The sequence below is a fragment of the Balaenoptera physalus genome, assembly GCF_965194825.1.
Source record: "Balaenoptera physalus genome assembly, chromosome: 1".
NCBI classification, from domain to species: Eukaryota; Metazoa; Chordata; class Mammalia; order Artiodactyla; family Balaenopteridae; genus Balaenoptera; species Balaenoptera physalus.
This window is the reverse complement of record NC_138882.1, coordinates 44049155-44069899: the sequence shown is the minus strand read 5'-3', so window position 1 is coordinate 44069899 and position 20745 is coordinate 44049155. Positions and strand designations below refer to the sequence as shown.

The following is a 20745-nucleotide window of genomic DNA, read 5'->3' as shown; positions in this document are numbered from 1 at the left end:
AGTATTGACAACCAATAATTATGGTATAACACCCTTGTGCCTGTTCTCTTCCTAACCCAATACATTTAGTCAACAAATCCCACAAATTCTAATTTGTGAATAGTTTACACCCTTTCTTCTCCATCCCACTGTTTATGCAGCCAAGTCTTACCTGGAGGCTGGTGACCCCAGCTGAGGGGTCAACCCAGGGTCCTGCCAGGGTCGAGTCTAGGTGCAGTAACTAAAACACTGGTGGGTGTGGGTGACTGAAAGCTCACTAAGCCAAAATAAAATCAAAATATAACTGAGGGGAGTAATCAGGACAAAGGAGAGAAATTAACCAAATAATTATGTTATTGAAGACAGTAATGAGAGCAAATTGGTCAAAAACAGACTCTGAAAAAAGTTTCTGTCACTTATTTGCTTTGTGACTGCCTTATTCCTCTTTTTTTTTTTTTCTGTAAAATGGAGATAATGATAGTACTTTCCTCACAGGGCTGTTCTGAGAATTATATCATTTGTGACCTGTAAAGGTGTAGAATTGTCTGACACACAGTTAGAACTCAATAGGTATTAGTTACTATCATTAGCATAGTTACTTTCTGAAGAGTCAGGAAAAGCATCTTTCAAGTGTGAGAGCATGAGTGGAGATATGGACGGGGAAGGGTTAAGCAAGATGGACCCGTTACCTCATCATTTTGCACCTGGATCCCTGCTGTAGGCTGTGAGTTGGTGCCCTTGCCTCCACCATATCTCTTTCTAATCTTTTCTCCCTGCTGTGGTCAGAATCTAACCCTTCTGAAAACCTTCCAGTGGCTTCCCACAGCTTCCCACAGCCTTCAGAATGAAATTCCAGCAACTGGCAAGACACAGAGGCTCTTCAATTGCATGTTTCTTCAGGTTCATGTTCTATCTTGCTTCCACATGTTATGAGTCTAGTTCCCAGCCTTTTACTTCCGTGTTCCCCCAAACAGGGCAAGCTCTCCAATGCTGCCATCTCTTTGCACAAGATCTTGCTCCCTGACCCAAGTCCGTCTGGCTAACTTCCACTCATCCTTCAGAACTCCTTCCAAGACTGAGCATTACCTTCTCTCTCTTTTCTACTCTCAGAGGAACATCTCTGGACTCCTTCCAGCACCAAGTTCATCCTTTTATAATTCTTATTTCACTGTATTACACTCATTGGTTTTCTGGCATGTTCATTCTCCTTTGAAATCAGGGTCTATATCTTTCACTTCCTAGATCCCAAAGTTTTGGACCATGTCCCAACATATAGCAGATGTTTTAATAAATGTTTGAAGAGTACATAAATGAGTTTGGGATCAGCAAACTTTACTCCTAAAAATACTAAAAGATTTTCAAAGCAGGCCTTTGGTGTAAACAAGCTTTCTGTGATCTTATTTGCACAGATACCCAACTAGCTATCACTTAATAGTGCTGAACCAAACTTCCGCCCATCCCACATCTAAGGATCATGAGTACTGGCTTAAAGATTTTATTTTGTATTTCAGGCTTAGGGTTCTTGTAGATTCTATGTTTGTCCTCCCTTCCTTCTTAGAGTTGGCCTTTTTGAAGCTTGATACCATATTTATTTTTCCACTGTGTTCCACCTACAGGTAAATACCGGATGTTGTAGAATTGCTAAGGTACTAGCCACACAATTGGGTGAGTTTGGCTCATGAGCTGATCATGTGTCTTGTTTATAACTCAAAGGGTTTAAATTGATCTGAAGTGGTACTTAAAAAAAAAAAAAGGCTGTAGCTTTTAAGACCAATAAGAGTATCTTTGTTTATTGCACAGGACTCATCTCTCCTCTTTAAAGTCCACACTCTTATCTGTGTCTTTGGTTTCCAGCATAATGCTTTGATTCCCTGAGAGAAATTTCTAGCCTTTTTAACGGGCTTAGACAATTAACTCTGTCAGAGACCTGTGTAGTACTTAATGAAAGCCACGTATTGCCTAGAGCAGAAAGGAAGAATGTTACCATTAAAATCATAATATCCTGTTGAAGATTGTTAGCATCTATTATTATACTGTAAAATTACTTTAAACTGCCTAATAATTTATAATTTTTTAGAGTTTAAAATCAGTGTTTACAAAGTGAATCAGCTACACGTATTCTAACACACAATGTAAAGCAATTATACTCCAATAAAGATGTTAAAAAAAAAAAATCAGTGTTTACTTAAAGCTTCTATAACTTTAAGATTATTTTCTTCTAAAAATAAAACAAACACTAATAAATCCTTCTTTATCCCAACTATCCCTTGACTATTTCCTAAATAATATGTCCTCAAAGAAACAGGCTGAGCCACTGTTAGTTAATTACTTAAAACTAATTACAAGGACGATTATTTTTTATTAGAGAAAGATAGTACTTCTGGAATATTTTTAAAGAAATCCACTTTCCTTTTAAATCCACTCAGTTATCCAAACTAACTCTTAAAATATTTTTTTGAAGGCCTCAAGATTTAATGTCAGTGAATTAATTAACTTTTAATCCACAGACTATTTGCATATTTGACAGACTATCATAAATATTTTTAAGCTGCATGAATGGTTTTCAAATCCCACATCAATAATACAATTAAAAAACTTGTTCTTTGGAGGTTTTTTCTTTTAAAAGGGACATTGAGGGGCTTCCCTGGTGGCGCAGTGGTTGAGAATGCTGCCTGCCAATGCAGGGGACGCGGGTTCGAGCCCTGGTCTGGGAGGATCCCACGTGCCGCGGAGCAACTGGGCCCGTGAGCCACAACTACTGAGCCTGCGCGTCTGGAGCCCGTGCTCCATAACGAGAGAGGCCGCGATAATGAGAGGCCCGCGCACCGCGATGAAGAGTGGCCCCCACTTGCGACAACTGGAGAAAGCCCTCACACAGAAACGAAGACCCAACACAACCAAAAATAAAAATTAATTAATTAATTAAAAAAAAAAGAATGTCCTGGAGGGATTGCTTTGTTAAAAAAAAAAAAAAAAAATCTCTGATAGAACCCCCTTTGATTGGTATGTTTAAATCAGTCATTAAAATTAAAAAAAAAAAAAGGGACATTGAAACTTAATTTGAAAAATAAACTATATAAATACTCGAGAGACTCATTTAAAACTAATTTCAAATTTTAAAGTATGTCAAATCTCATTCATTTTACATGGATGCTTAAAGCAGATGCTTCAAAACATTTTGAGAATATGCAAAGGCCATATTGTTTGAAGGTGATAACAGATGAATCCATTAATAGTAAACTTTCACTCTCATACAAGCTAGTTAACATGTTACCACATCTTCAATGACTGGGTGATATACACAAAGTTTTATGTATAAACAGAATTATTTCTAACAGAAGAAATAAGTTTATTGCCCATCATTAGAGCTGTGGTGTAATAAATCATAATATATATGCATTGTTGAATATTACATACCAATTAAAAACTGTTTTTGAAGATATTTTAATGGTATGGTAAAATGTTCTCAATCTGATTAATGAATATTTAAAGGGCTTAGAAATTGAGCATGGTACATAGCATGATGTACAAATCAGCTACTATAATATCAATGTTTTAAAAGATGATAAATCAGAATATACAACATGCTACCGATTTTGTACTAGATCTATTTCTATTAATGTATGGTTGTGTGATCCAAATTTTCCTAATATTCATGTCTTCTGTAATCAGAAAACTTATTTAGAATTTAAAAAAAAATTTTATATCTACAAATCTATCACCTTCTAGTTGCACAATCATATATTCTTGAATTAATATTTAGCTTAAATAGCTAAATGTCTCTCTAAATTTATTCCTTCGTATTTTTATATCCTCACAAATAGTGATAAACTTAAGAAATCAGATTCTGTGTTAATATTATTAGCCTCAGATTGATCAGGTAATTTGTATTCAGTAAACATCTAAGGCATCAGAATGAAGAATGAGTTTCCATTCAACATGGTAGAATGGGTTACAAAAGCAACTTACATGACACGTCTGTAGAGAAAATGTACATTCATAATTTTGTCTAAAACTGCTCTAATCTTCCTCAAATCCCTTACCTGCTACATGGCATGAGAAAAAAGAAGGAAGGAAAGAGGGAAGGAAGGAAGAAAGGAAGGAAGGAAGGGAGGGAGAGAGGGAGGGAGGGAGAGAGGGAGGAATGAATTGAGTTCAAGTCAGTTTAAGAGTCCACCTGAGCCAATAATTTATACCAGACACCTAGATATTACTGGGCCTTTGGGAATATTTGCTCTGTCCTTCAGACACTTATCCTCTCCTTGCTTCTTTCAGAGATGGTGTCTAGGGCGCAGGAAAATGTCTACCTCATCTCTTGGTTTGGGAGGAAGGAGGCCATGGAGGAGGGCAGGCTCCTCCTTTGTTGTGGATTAGTTGATCCCCTGAAGTATCATTAGGCTGGTCTCTACCAGAGCATTCTGCTGCTATCAACTCTTGACTCCTCTGGTCAATACACCTAGAGTCTCTATTCTTTCTGTCAGTTGGGGCCCAGGCCCTGCCTGCTTACTCAGCCTCACCTCAGCTCTGGCTGGCTGGCACTGCAGACCCTCTGAGTCTTGGCCAAGTCTCCAGGCCCCAGGCTGGGTCTGCCGGCTCTCACCTCAGGGAAACTGAAGCCAGGCTGTACCCTGCAATCCATATAAATATCTAGATAACAGAGTCCCAAGGCACACTGACCACACTGATTTGGCCTGTCAACTGTGTTGGGCCCTAAGCCCACCTCTCCGTGTTGCCTCAGCACCTCCGTGCATGAGGATCAGCCTATCACAGAAGGGGAGCAGGCCCAGAGAACGAACGTCTGCCGCGGGTGTTCCCTAGGCCTCTGCAACACACACCCCTGCAAGCCCCACGGTTCAGACCAAAAGGGTGCATTTCTGACTTTCTACCTCCCATATCTTCTTACTATTTTTCTTCCCCTTCTCTAGGGCTAGATTAGATGGATTTTTCTTCTACTTCATCTTTTGTCTATCACAGATTGCCTATATATAAAATTCTGTGATCTAGTTTGGCCAGGCCTGGCATTTTGGACTGTTAAATGGGAGTTGTAGACATTTAGAGAATCCTTTTTCTTTCAACAGCCTCTGGCTTTTAAAGCCACTGATTTGCTGTGACTCTGTTTTGAAAGTCATAAAATAAATGATATTTTTTTTCTTTCCTTAATAATCTTAATCCTCACTTCACCCCAAGGCAGGTAGATGCCTTGAGTTTTTTGTACATTGAAAGTAAAACATAAAATAAAATCATATTAATTTTTTTCTAAGTAGTATTTCTTATTATTTTTATCACTACTGACTTAGCAAATTTTACTCATTATTAACTTATCAAGTTAGAAGAGGGATGGAAAAGCTTTCTGAATTAAGAGCTTGATTGGAATGCTGATTACCTGTAAAGAGTTTCAAATACTGGCAAGGATTCTGTATTCAGAGGCTGAATCATTAATTTAACAGATTATGAATTGAGTTCCTATTATATACTAGACATAACTCTTGGCACCAGGAGAGATTTTGTAAACAAGACAGGCATGGCCTCTGTACTCTTGGAGCTGAAATTCTTGAGACAAGGAGACACACATATATAAATACATGATACATATATACACACACAAACCAGAAAAACAGAAGTGAGAAGGGCCTATGTGAAGAAATAAAGTAGTGTACTGTGACCCAAGAGACTGGGTGACTTTTACGTGGAGTGGCAAACTAAAGCTGCTCAGAGAGTGACTTTTAAGCAAAAATCAGAATGACAAGAAGAAGTCTGGCAAATGAAGATAAGAAAGAAAAGACAGAGCCATTTGAAAGGCCCTAAAGGGGAAAAAATCACAACTTGGCAAGTTCAAGAAACAGGGAGAAAAACATCTTCAGTGTGGCTTGAGGGTAAATGGCAAGGAGAAAAATAGAATGAAAATTGGAATGCTCAATGGAGGCGATTATGTAGGGTTTTGTAAACAAGGAGAAAGGATTTGGATTTTATACATGCACAAAGGGAGGCCATCAGATGGTTTTAATGGGGAGAATGATTTTATCTTTGGAGAAAGATTGAGGGAGGCAAAAGCGGAAGCAAAGCTTATTTTAGAAAACCTGGTGATTGCCAAAGGTGGCTCGGGCTACTGAGAAATAGTAGTATAAATACTACCATAGTATTACTAAAGTAGTAGTATTACTAAAGTATAGCATTACTGAAGTACTACTAAAGTAGTAGTCTTTACACTACTATACTTGGGCTAGTAGTATAAAGAAAGTGGATGAATTTAGTACGAGTTTTGGAGGTAAAATTAACAGGACTTATTGATGAATAAGAGAAAGAGGAATCAAGAATAATTTCTTTGCTTTTGGCATTTTCTGAAAAGATATATAGAGTGAGCATGTATCCATTCCCAATCTGCATAACCAATGGTCCTGAATTCTGTCTTTAGTTCAGTTAAGTAAGATGCAATTCTGTCCCTCCTAGAAGGGAAAGAAGGTGGTAAGTATCACAGACGTGAGGAATGAGTACCTCTGGCAGCCTGTGAATAGGTAAATGACAAGTATCTATCTGGTGGAGGGGCAAGGAGGCCATCATGGGGAAGAGAAAGAGATGCTATTCCTTGAAGAGGGTTGGAGCAAAGCTTCAACTGAGTCCACCTGGCATTTGAAAAATCAGTCTCTTTCATGTTCGCTTTTTCCCTTTTTACTCCCCATGTTCTACTTTCCTATTCCCCAGGCTTCCTCTCCATCTCTTTATTTTTCTTACTTCTTGAACTTTGCTAATTTTGCCCTTCATCATCATCATCATATCGTAATCATCATCATCACCATCACTGCCAGCATTATTTATTATTAAACCAGCACACATTTATGATCTGAATTACTTCTTGAAACCTCCCTGGGGGAGATGTGATAGCCCCCTTGACAGGTACCCTGGGCTTGGCAAGACAAAGCAGTTTGCGCAAGGCTAGGTTACCAGGCCAGGAAGTGGCAGAGCCGAGTGTGAAAACAGGTTTGTCTGCCTCTGTGTCCTCGGCCTGAGCTCTCTTGCTCTGTGGCTCCTCCCTCTTTCCTTCACACTCACAGCCCTTTCTCTCCTGTCCCTCTCTCCATCTCTTCCTCCCCTTCCGCTTGTCATCCCCTGGCCTTCCCCTGGCCTGTTTGTCTCCCTTTCTTCTGTCTCCTCTCCTGTTTCCTTCTTCTACTCTAGGCAGACTGCCTTGCCTATTCCCTCTGTCCTATCTGGCTATTACTAATCTGAAATTTGGTATTATTACAAATAGGAAATAGAAGTCGAGGACTATTAGAGCTGAAAGAACTTCAGGAGCAGAGCCAAGACTTCAAAGCAGGTCAATGTAGCTTCTATTCCACAACACCACTGCTCCTAACACGTACGGGCCGAGGCAGGAGCCATCTTTTTTCATTGTCACCTGTGTGGGTCCTGCCTTGGCTCTCACACCCAGGGTCGTGCCATTTGTGGAGACTATTCTCTCTGCCCTGACCTCTAGTCCAGTCCCTCTGCACGTGTGGGACCTTTGTCACATACCCAACCAGGGTTATAAGCTCTAAAAAGTTCACTTTTCATCTCACCCACCATGTATAATTCAAAATGAGAATAATACTAAGCCAAAAAGAAAGGGCAAGAATGTTCAAAAAATTGTGATTATCCTATAATATTTCTATGCTTAAATACACAAAGCTCAAATTCACTCCAAAAAATATTTGTACCTCTGGTTTGCTATTGCCCCAGGGACAGGCTTATTCAGACTATGGGGTAATCCAACTACATAATGCAGATAGCTGGCTAAGAACAGGTTAGGAAATGAGCAACAGTGTAGAAATCCAAAAAGGAGTAATATAGACAAGTAACAAACTTAATTATCACCCGCTCTGTGCTAGACAAGTGATAAGCTGTTTACATTCAGTTCTTCCAGCAAACATTTTAGATAATTACTAATATGATTCCTATTCTACTGATGAGTCTCTAGGATAGCAAGTTTTCCAGGAGTTGGATCTGGTTCTATTGACTCCACAGCCTGAGTGAGAGTTTAAGGCACATCCTGCATTACAAACCTAGTACGGATGCTACTTGCTTACTAATGTTTATGCATTAAAACATTAAAATAACTACGGTATTATCTTAACCTCCTTCTCTTTTTCTAAACAAACTTCAGAGGATCATTATGTCAGCACTTCGTCTCAAGTCAGCACTTTGGATACACACTAGTAATAAATACAGTTGCTATGAAACAACTATTCTAGATATTCTTACGCTCCTAGCTTTCCATGTTTTTTTTAGTATTTGATAAGCCAGTCCTTCAGGTAATATGACACATTTTAAGAAACTAAACACAGAGTAATTTATCTTTGATGTGGTCTTAGGCTTTAAATGCATGCTTTAGGATTTGCAACCCGTAAGCCATTGTATATAAAACAGAAATTTCTAGTAATTTGCTATGCCACCAGATAGGAATCCTTCAAGGACAGTGCAATGTATGATCACTGAATTTACAGTTCCATGGGAATGGACTGTAGCCATTCCTCAGCTAGGTCAGTAGGTCAATGAAGGTGACAAGAACGCCTACTATAGGCCCAATGAACATTCCTACCAGACACAGAAATCCAGCCAGAAAGTAGTTTAAACCACAATGAAGGGAGGATGGGAGGGAAGTTTGGAGAGAAGATAGGCTAGAAATCTTGTCTCTCTTCCCCATTCAAGTGAGGAAAAGTAAGACCCAAAAGAAATAGGAAACTGCAGAGGGCATTCTGGGAGCCTGTTTTTACTTCCTCATAATAAAATCAAAGCTCTTCAAATAGTAACTGTAAGAGCATGTCCCTTTCCTCTGCTGTCCCACCCAAGCTTCTGAGAATATCCCTGTAACTATGGAAGCAGTTCTTTAGGAATGCCTTCTTGTATCTTGTTGAAAACCAATGAGCAGTGCAATATTCATTTGTTAGTCCTTTTTCATGGCTTGTGGAAATATGTGTCTTATTCTCTCTGAAATGGGAAGATATTCTGAGCACGTAGTGAGTATTTCTAATCCCAGACCGTTATTGGGAAATATAAAACACTTGTCTGAAGGTAGTATAAAGACACCCAGACACTGACAAATCTTAAGTCTTTTGTTCTTCTGTTTACTCAGGAATAATGGTAATATTCTTTAAGAGACAGAGGGCCATAGACATTTCTTAACATAATATGAACTAATTATTCAAGGTCAAACTTGCAGAATTCTGATGTATTTTAGATTTAATGATAAATTAGGATATTCACGTAATATGCTGAAATAAGCAGTTCATCCAATCCAATTACCATGAAATTTCAATTCTATGTTCATTGTTTAAAAGAGTGATCTTACACTTGAATCGTGCACTCAACATTCAAATTAGTGCTTTCAAGATATGATTTCATGAACAGTCATAGTATTTGGTAAAGACAAGTAAAAACAAACCTAGAGGAAAGAACACACTAGAAAAAATGAAAAATGGTTTAAAGTACGTGTGCACTGAGAATCATCTTTCTGAGCAAGTTTTGATTGGTTTATATGGAAAAAGGCTAAAAAGCCCTCTCTTATAACTCAAAAAATGTCCCCAGTCAGGCAATAGTTTGTCTTTGCATATTTTTGTGGTTTGCATTATCGCTTGCTATTATAGAAAGACATGCCAGTGACCTTGACACAAAACTTGCAGATTTTTCCTGGTGCACAATAACTCATGGTTGGTGCCTTCTTGGCCCCGGCAAATCTCAGAACACTGGGTGTGCAATGTAGCCTATAGCGGAACCAACCATCTCCAGTGGGCATTTGGTACATGTCTGGGGAAGCTAAGTTACACTGAACAGAATATAGCACATTTTATACTCATGTGATGAATTACGGTTTCCTGGTGGAGGGATGGTGCCGAAAACAAAGCAGCCTTTGAGACCTCTCAAAAGTTTTTCAAATTGGCCTGGGGGTTTCAGCAGTCAGAGCTAAAAATAAGAAGCTGTGTATAAGCCTTTCTGACCTGGAGGAGAAAGACTCAAAACTCCCTTGAACAGTCTCCTAACTATCCAATTCCCCTCCACCAAGGAAAGTGACATTGACAACTCTTAATTAAGGGAAATCTCAGCAACCATTGAGTTCTTTAATCATGGAATTAATACTAACAAATTGAAAAGCTCAAAAAATATAATTGCAGCTAACAAATTATAGATTTTATGGTATCTATGCTATCATTTATTTAAGGTGGAGGGCCATTTTGATTTACTAAGGAAAGACAGCTTTGAAAAGTAGCAATAAAACAAAGAAATCAAAGCACAACAGCCAGGGCTGTACTTAGTTCACAAATATCTATCTCACACTTTATTTCTACCTTTGTAATCTAGAAGCACAATGAAGAAGAGAGAAAGTATTCATTTATATTTCCATTGTCTCTTTACTAGAATTTCCTAGTTGTAATTGTGATTTGAGTTCAAGCATGGAAACATCACTTTTTCAGGTGAATTTCTGTCCAAAAAAAAGTACATTTAACATCTTCCGCAAGTTGTTATAATTTGCCTTGTCCACTTAATCTCTTCCTGCTTGTTTGTTCATTCATTCACTGCTCATTCAACAAACTTTCCAGTGTCTAACCTCACGTCCTCATACACACTAGGACCTCAAACATTTTTCAGCTGATTGATTTCTGATACCCTCCTACCTATTTCAGGAGACAGGCAGCGAGCATCCTGCCTGAGAGGAGTTTAGTTTTCCACATCTCTCCATGGATATATTCTTCATTCCTCCGTTGTATAGATGGGAGCCTCAAGCTCATCATTAAATGGCTAAACCCAGAAATACAAACATCAAAAACCCTGCAAGTGGAAACATGAGAAGCTCGCATCCCTCTGGGTTGGGAGGAAACAAGTAACCTATCACTCATTTCTTGCATCTACCCAGCCGACTATAACATACCTACCATTTACAGAAAAGAGAGGAATCTAGCACATTGGCAAAAACTCAGAGAAATACCTACACTACAGTATGCTACTTAATTCTACGTGATGGTCACAATGCAAAACTGTTCCTCCTCCCTTCCTTCTCATCACAAAACTAATGACTAATGAACACCATTCATGGTTGATGCCCCAAACCTAGGAATCATCATTGATTCCTCTCCCACAACATCTAATCCAGGATTTGTCAGCCTTGGCCCCAATGACATTTTGGGTTGAATAAGTCCTGTTGTGGGGTTGCTGTCCTGTTCACGGCAGGATATTTAGAGCATCCCTGGCCTCTACATGCTAATAGCACTTCCCCAGCCATCACAAACAAAAATGTCCCCAAACATTTTCAAATATCCCCTGGGAGAGGGGTGTGAAAATCATTCCCAATTGGGCACCACTAAACCTAAAAGCAAATCCTGAAAGCTGAAATTCCAAAATTTATCTTGAATCTAAATCTACCATCTGACCCAGATCTAAATAAGCTCTCACCACTCACCTGGACCACTGCAATAGCTTTTCACTGCAACCCCTTGAGTCCATTTTCTGCTCTATTGTCAGCGTGATCTTTTTAAAATCTCAATCACATTATATCGTTTCTCTTCTTAAAATCTTCTAATGGCTTCTCACCATTCTGGGAACTGCTCACCATATTATCTCTCAGCACTCTCCCCTTATTCATGGTTCTCTAGTTTCATTGGCTTTTATACTATTTTTCAAACCTGCCAGGTTTTCCCACTTCAGGACATTTATATACTCTCCTTGGAATGCTGACTCTTTCATAGTATTCAAGGGTTTGTTCAAATATCATTTCTCAGCGAGTTCTTCCAGAACCATTCTATGTAAATAACTCCCCTCTCCCCCAAATACTATATACCATTACCCTATATTAATTGTATTATAGTCACATCTATCATCTTTATTTGGATTTATATTATTTTTCATTTTTTACTTTTCATTTATATTACTTTTCATTTTCATTTTACATATTTAAAATAATGTATGATTTTTATATTATTAAATCTACTCAAAGCAATCCAAAGGTTTCTTATCTCACCCAGAGTTAAAGCAAAAGCCCTTCCAGTTACCTGCAAGACCCTGAATGATCTGGACCACTACTACCTACCCGACGTGATTTCCTAACATTCGCCTCTCAAAACTTGACCCACACGCTGGCCTTCCTTTTGTTCCCAAACATGCCCAGCACATGCCCACTTTAGAGCCTTTGCACTGGCTGCTTTCCAGCCTGTATCCCAGATGTCCCATGACTCTCTCTCACATCTGCTAGGTTTCTGGTCAAGTGTCCTCTTGTTAGAAGGGCTGGTCTTGACTACATTATACAAAATAGTAAGAAAGAAAAAGCAGCCCTTGTGTACCATCAGCTTGGAGCTATCCTAGCTGTAACAGCCAGGCAAATATATTTTCCTCTTGAATTATAAACAATTTTACAGAACACCAACATTAGACAAGGTTACTCTGTGATGTGATGGATCAAGACAAAAAACAAGTGCACCCTGTAACTGTGTGTGAGTAGAGACCGAGAGAGAGAGAGAGAGAGAGAGAAAGAGAGAGGAACACTGTCAAACACTCTCCTTTCTCCTAATATGAGTGACTGCTCCATCTTTATCAATTTCAGCCGTAGCTCCACTTTGTCCCCCCCCCACCTTACATATAAAATTATTAAGATTATTAAGCAAATCATAGAATTGCTTTGACTTTCTAAAAGTACCCAATCAAGAGCAAAGCCCCACTTCCTTGAAAGTTCTCCAAAATCACCTAACACAACCTCAAGTCTAGTAATAAACCCTTCTTAACAACCTCTTGAGACATTCCACAGTTCCCTATGGTGTGCAGTCTCCCTCACTGCTAAGAGTTAATAAACACAACATTGTTCAACTACAAGTGTGTTTATGTTGGATTTTGCCTGGAGAGCATCAACAATAACATCACCCAACCCCAACGAGCATACTCCATGACTTTAAGTAAAATGTCAATATACACCAGTTTGCTGGGAGAATCCAAGTGTACACTTCTTGTTTATGTATGCCACTTGGTCAGTGCCATCTGTCACCCTCAAAGATGTCCCAGTTTGGAAGATAAATTATACAGTCAGCATATCTTTAATCTGTACTATTTTTCACAATAACCCTTATCTCCATCTAGAACATGATACATTTACTTTTTATTTACTTCCTCTCCACCCCCCCTCTCTCTCCCCTCCTACTCCCCAACTAGAACTTAAGTCCCATAGTACAGAAACTTTATCTACTTTTTAAGTGTTCTATCCTCATCATTTAGAACAGTTCTTGGCACACAGAAGGCTCCCAGTAAATATCTGTTGAATGAATTAACTAATGAAAAGATATAATGCTACAAGAGGTCTTTGAACTATGAACAACTTTAAAAATATCCTCCCAACCATAAAAATCAGTCACATTTCTATATACTAACCTGTAGAAACAAATCAAAATATAGCACCACTTATTCTGGCTCCAAAGCAAATGAAATGCTTAGATTTACAGAATCTAAAGATCTGAACATGCAGGATCTATATGTTGAAAATTACAAAATGCTACTGAAAGAAATCAAAGACAAAAAATGGAAGTTCATAAACTGGAAGATTCAGCATAGTAGAGATGTCAATTCTCCCCCAAATTGAGCTACCAGGTTAATAAAATTCCTATAAAAATCTTTGCAAGGTTTTTATAGACATAGACAAGCTTATTCTAAAATTTATATGGAAAGGTACAGGTTCTAGAATAGCTAAAACAAATAAGAATAAAGTAGAAGGAATCACTCTGATATTAAGGTCTACTGTACAGCTATAGAAATAAAGACAGTGTAGTATTAATGGAGGAATAAACACATAGATCCAACGACCAGAATAGATAATCCAGAGACAGAGTCACACATTTATGTCCAATTGATTTTTTACAAAGGTGTAAAGTAATTTAAAGGAAGGAAGATAACTTTTTCATCAAATGGTGCCAGAGTGATTGGACTTCCACAGGCAAAAAAAATGAACCTAAACCTAAACATCACACCTTATTCAAAAACTAACTCAAAATTAAGCATGTACTTCAATGTAAAACATAAAGCTATACAACTTTTAGAAAAAATAAAATAAAGTCTTTGGGATCTAGGGCTATGCAAAGAGTTCTCAGGCTGAACATCAAAGGAAGACTTGGTAACTCAGACCCCATCAAAATTAGAAACATTTGTTCTGCAAAAGATCCTGTTAAGAGGATGAAAAGCTACAGAGTGAGAGAACATACCACGTAATCAACAATAGACTGTTATCTAGATATATAAAGTTCTCTCAGAACAACAGTTTTTTAAAACTCCAATTTGAAAATGGGCAAAAGACATGAAGAGAACTTTCACTGAAGAGGATGGACAGATGTCAAATAAGCACATGAAAATATGATTAACCTTGGTAGCTATTACAAAAATGCACATTAAAAATGCAACACCACAATGAGACATCACTATACACCCATCAGAACAGCTAAAGTACAACTTAGTGACAACCTCAAATGCTGGCAAGGAAAAACTTGAACGAACCTTTTGGCCAACCCAATGTATATCATGTTCATAGCAGCTTTATTCATAATAACCAAACAGTGGAAGCAACCCAGATGCTTTTAATAGGATAATGGTTAAACAAACCCTGGTACATCATGGAATACTACTCAGCAATAAAAAGGTATAAACTATTGATACACACAAAACTTGAATGCATCTCCAGACTTGGAGGAATTCTTCCTGGATGACACAGCTTGACCAAGACATGGGGTCTGGTGAACCAGCAAGGTGGATTTCACTCGCCCCCTGTCCCTTTGGTTGGGTGCTCAATGGTAAGTCATAGCCCTAGCAAAGAAGGGAATACAATTTACTCTGCGTATTATCTGTCTAAAACAGTAGGGCCCATTTGACTTGAGAAAAAAATTTGAATTGAAAAACCATGCAAGCCTTTTTAAAAACAAAGAATGTGAGGGACTATATTTTATTTGTTGTTATTGTTTGTTTTGTTGCAAAGCATGATTCTCTGCAGTGCATATGATCAGCCAGTATGAGAAATATATTCAGAAAACCACAAAGTCTATGGAAATTTCATAAGAATCTTCCCTTTCAATCACTAAGCATTAAAAACAAAAACAAAACGAACAAACAAAACACCTTACATCACTGGAAATTCTCATGAAGGCTGTAGTGTGAACGCTGCTACCCACACTTTGCTTGGAAAGGAAACACAAAAGACTTTTCATAATATTTCTTCTTCAACTCTAGGTTAAGTGCTAAACTGATGACTTAGAGTCGATACCAAACTCAAAATTTACAAAAGAAAAAAGTATCGCCCCTCTTGCAACTAGTGGTATGTATCTGCTGAAGAATCATTGTGCTCAGCTATTTGTTCATTCCTGGTATGGAGGAATAAGTCTATTTTCTCAATCCAGGAAGATCACTATGAGAGCCTGGCAGTATCTTTGAAGATTTGTCAAAATTATTTAAAGTGAATAAACTGAATTGGAAAAAATATTATTGGAATGTTCACGGATATTACTCCAGAAATTCTAGGTTTGTGATCAATATTCTTGGTGTAATTCAATGAAGAAAACAGTGTTGTGGAGGATTTCTTTGCGTTTTCATCTGCAAACAGTGGCCTCTAAAACTTGCACAGTGTATGAAACATCAGCTTATTTGCCTTCCTTGATACACATCTACCATTGTTCACAAAATTTCCCTGTCAATTTGGATAAAGAATATCTTTTTCTAACCTTTTTTAAATTGAAGTATAGTTAATTTACAATGTTGTATTAGCTTCAGTAGTACAGCAAAGTGATTCAGTTATTCATATATATATATATATATATATATATATATATATATATATATATATATATACTGCAGATATATATACTGCAGATTCTTTTCCCATATAGGTGATTACAGAATATTGAGTAGAGTTCCTTGTGCTATACCGTAGGTCTTTATTGATTATCTATTTTATATATAGTAGTGTGTATATGTTAATCCCAACCTCCTAATTTATCCCTCCCCTCCAGCTTTCCCCCTTTGGTAACCATAAGTTTGTTTTCGAAGTCTGTGAGTCTGTTTCTGTTTTGTAAATAAGTTCATTTGTATCATTTTTATAGCTTCCACATATAAGCAATATCATATGATACTTTTTCTCTGTCTGACTTATTTCGCTTAATATGATAATCTCTAGGTCCAACCATGTTGCTGCAAATGGCATTATTTCATTCTTTTTTATGGCTGAGTAACGTTCCATTGTCTATATTATATATAATATATACGAATATTATACATAATATATACAATGGAATATTACTGTTGTTACTATAATACTAACATTACTATTACTGTGGAATATATATATACCACATCTTCTTTATCCATTTATCTGTCAATGGACACTTAGGTTGCTTCCATGTCTTAGCTATTGTACATAGTTCTGCTACATATGTTAAGGTGTATGTATCTTTTCGAATTATAGTTTCCTCCGGATATATGCCCAAGAGTGGAATCACAGGATCAAAGGGTAGATCTTTTTAAGGAACCTCCATACTGTTCTCCATAGTGGCTGTACAAATTTATATTCTCACCAACAGTGTAGGAGGGTTCATTTTTCTCCACACCCTCTCCAGCATTTATTATCTGTAGACATTTTAATGATGGCCATTCTGACACCTCATTGTATAGGTATAAAGAATGTCTTGATATTTAACTCTGTGTAGAAATTGCTAAAGAAAATATGCTTGATTGGTTCTGTGACAAAAGCTATAGTTTCTGCATTGTTAAAACAAGGGAGAAAGTTTACTCCAAAATGTAAAAAATAATTTTCAGAAGATTTTGGCAAATTTTCTAGAGCTATTTTGTTTTAATGCAGTAATAGAGGGAGCAAACACCATACCACTGCTTAATAGTATTGATCATGTATGTTGTGAAGTTGTGATCAAGATTAAGGACTTAAGAATCAAAGAGCTCTACATTCAAATCTAGGTTGTATCATTTGCTAGGTGTGTGATCTTGGGCAGTTACTTAATCTCTCTAATCCCACGTCCTATACTTCGCTCAACTTCATCTCTAAAATGAAGATAATAATCCTATTTCATCCAGTTGTTCTGATAATTAAATTAGAAAATCCAAAGAAGCCAAAGTTCTGTATCTTTCAAAATTAATGCAAAATGCTTAGCACAATGGGCATATGGTAAGTGTTCAAAAAGGTGTTACCTTTACTAATAGTGTCCAAACCAACTATCACTATAGGAATTGGTGCTAAGATATCTTACCTGTCCATATTCTGTGAAAAATCTTCTCAAGGAGAACATTAAATTATATTTAATTTTTCTGGAAATTGAATCCAGACAATATTTTCCTGTCATGACGCTGAAATTTCCCATTTTGAATGCTATGAGGAACCATATTCTTAATCAGTTTCAATCTGTTCCAGGGTCTACCTAAGAAGTTTTGAAATCAAGTGCAACTTGATCATTTTAGACAATTGCTAGAAAATCACTACAGAGAGAGAGATTAGCTTCTCTTTTCCCACAAACTTAACACTGAAATTGATCTACACTCTGTTCACATTTCAATACTTCCTTGGATAGAAAATCTTGTAACAAGCAAGCAAAGTCAAGCCTCAAATTTATATCACGTGATAAAGTCAAGAAATAAATCTTTTGATGTAAAGTTTATTTTACCATTATCTTAATTTTTAAGTCATGTTATATATATATTTTTAAATTTTCTATAATATAAAAGAAGGACATAACATTTTGTTTATATAAAAGAGTACAGGTTTAGAAAGCCTGAGAAAACTGATATGAGCCTATGAATATGGTAATATTCAGCACAATCTGAATCTGTTTATTATAAGGACAACTTTCTTCTAACTGTGGTAAATGTAGTTTTTTGCCTGTGACTTTTCAAAGTTGAAAGCACAAGCATCAGAATGAGTATTCTATATCAGAAAATGAAGCCTTCCTAAATTCCATACTCTTACAGATCAAATTTGACCTTAGTCAAATATAGTTCCCAACCATATTCACAACACCTGGAAAATATTAAACTGATATAGCACTAAAAATTAAAGTGCATGAATATATATATATATATTTAATCCTTTAATTTTTTTCTGACATATTCTTTTTTTTTTTTTGCCAAGGGCCATCTCTATAAAACGTAGAGCTGTTGTATTTCTCAAACCATGTTTTCCAAATCAAAACCATTTGTTTACAGAGATTTCTATTCACCCCAAGGGGCAATTCCATTAAGCTCTATTTTCCTGGCTATGACCTAGAATTTACAAATCTGAGTATAGCTTAAGATCTAAATATTTGTGAATCACTCCTGTATTGTAAACAATTTTTGCACACTAGATTTTCCCATGATTACTTGAACTATTAAGATGTGTAATCCATCACACTGAAAGCTGTAGAATTCTACTTGTTAACATTCTGGAGCCGTTTTTACAATATAATGGATTTTTGTGTTTTGCCAATGGTGAGTCCTTTAACAAGGTAATTACTACAAATTGTACCATTATTAGCATCAAGGGACATATTCATGGAACACACATCAACCCTCTTATAGAAGTCATGCATTTGTTAGCATGGCAAAATGAGGGACAATGGAATGGAAAATCTATTTATAGGTGAGAGCCCAGGAAAACCTCTTGGGAACACATATACCACTTTGGATAACTATTCAAGGGCATTTTTTATTTAAAAAATTGTACAAGGTCAAAAATACATAGATCGAAGAACAGGACTTTCAGATAATAATTCAAGGACAGAATTTCAGATGCAGTCTATCAAATTAAGCAAAGGTTATATGCATATTTGAGTTATTTTATATGCATTTGGGAAAAATCCAAGATTTGCATAATCCTTAAAATTTCTTATCTCAAGTATTACTCACAAGGTCATCCTTTGATGAACTGCAATGAGCAAGATTACAGTTCTCTTTGAATTTTAGTTTGCAAACGAAAACTGTCACATTCAGAAAGAGGTTAGATCTCTCCAGCAGCTCATACAGGGACATAACCAATGGTACAAAGACCCAGACAAATTACTCCCCCAGGCCAGTATTGGGTTTTATATGAGATCACCACGGTTTATTTTACTGGTAGGAGTAGTTACTGGGTCATAGTTTAGCTAATTCCAAATTTGTTTTTAACTCCATCTATTAAGAAATTCTTGCCAACTCACCATCAACACACACACACACACACACACACACACACACACACACACACACCCACATGCTAACCCCCAGGTATCTAGTTATAGAACACCACTCTGGTCAATCAGGATCCCCAATTATGACCCAATCTTCATATCTCCCCATCAGATTGTGCCCTTTTGTAGTCCTACTCTATTAGGATACTACTTTTTATTATATGTGTATGCCAATAGGTGGTAATCAATTAATTAAAGCAACTAATGGGTTACTTTGCCAAGCAACCGTAACTTCTAGTATTCAATCTTATGAAACAGATATTATTATTATTATGCTCACTTCATAATTGAGAAAACTGAGACTCAGAAAAATGGCACTCAAACCCAGGTCTTCCAACTAAAAAAATCCTATGTACTTTCAATTACATAATCCTTTCCAAAGCATGTTTTAGAATATAATAGATGTTTTGTTCAAATAAGTTAGGAAAATGCTGGGTTAGATAAAAATTAACAGTTTTTTCACCATAGGGATTCTCAGAGCTAGTGAGTTTTACAAATATCTATGGAGGATAATATATATACTAGTTCCAAAATGTATTAAATGTAGTTACCCTTTCTCTCCACTCAGACTATCATATAGGACTAGTATTCTCCTGAATGTACTTTGGGAAAAACTGCACCAAAACATATGTGTTTTTCTGTTTAATTAATTTATTGTATTTAAAGAGCCTGTACATTTTGCAGACTGATGTTCTTCCTCAGTTCAGTAAAATTTTCTTCTATTATATCTTATTTATTATCTTTGTCTTATCCTTCTATTCTCTACATACAGTATTTTGGGAATTCTTATTATATATTTATCTTTTCTCTCATCTTTTTCATCATGATAATATTTTTTGGCATCATCTATGGATTTCACCTACCTCACTAACTCAATTTTGGGGGAGTATATAACTTGCTAGTTATTACCCAGTATTTACTTTATTTTATTTTTATTGTGGTAAAATATATACACCATTTACTATTTTAACCATTTTTAAGTGTACAGTTCTATGATATTAAGTACGTTCACATTGCTGTGCAGCTATCACCATGATCCATCTCCAGAACTTTTTCCATCTTCCCAAACTGAAACTCTGTACACTTCAAACACTAACTCTCCATTCCCTCCTTCCCCAGCCTCTGGAAACCACCATTTCACTTTATGTCTCTGTGAATTTGACTGCTCTACTGCCTCATATAACTGGAAGCATAGAGCATTTGTCCTTTTGTGAGTGGTTATTTTACTTAGCACAATGCTTTCAAGGTTCACCCACATTGTAGCATGTGTCAGAATTTCCTTCCTTTTTAATGCTAAATAGTATTCCATTGTATACATATATAACCTATTTTGCTTATCATTGATCCATTAGTGGACATTTGGGTTGCTTTCCTGCTGTGCTATTTTCCACAGCAGCTACAACACTTACATTCCCACTAATGGTGCACAAAGATTCCAATTTCTACACAACCTCTCCAACACCTGTTATTTTCTTTCTTTTTTGTTGTTTGTTTCTAATAGCCACCTTAATGGGTGTGAAGTGATTTATGTTTTAAGGAATGATTCAAATACTGATTTTGTAGCCCCATGAGGGCA

General features: G+C 36.8%; 1 protein-coding gene across 2 annotated transcripts in view; it reads right to left on the bottom strand.

Moving 5' to 3' along the window:
* Positions 1-20745, bottom strand: part of KCNK2 (potassium two pore domain channel subfamily K member 2) — a 231375-nt gene that overhangs the window by 166019 nt on the left and 44611 nt on the right. Inside the window, exon 1 of one of the 2 annotated variants that reach the window (XM_082473255.1) lies at positions 669-2608. The exons of the other annotated variant lie outside the window; for it this stretch is intronic. The gene's annotated coding sequence lies outside the window, so the exon portion shown is untranslated. Of the gene's footprint in view, positions 1-668; positions 2609-20745 lie in introns of those variants that run through there. 2 annotated transcript variants of the gene reach the window in all.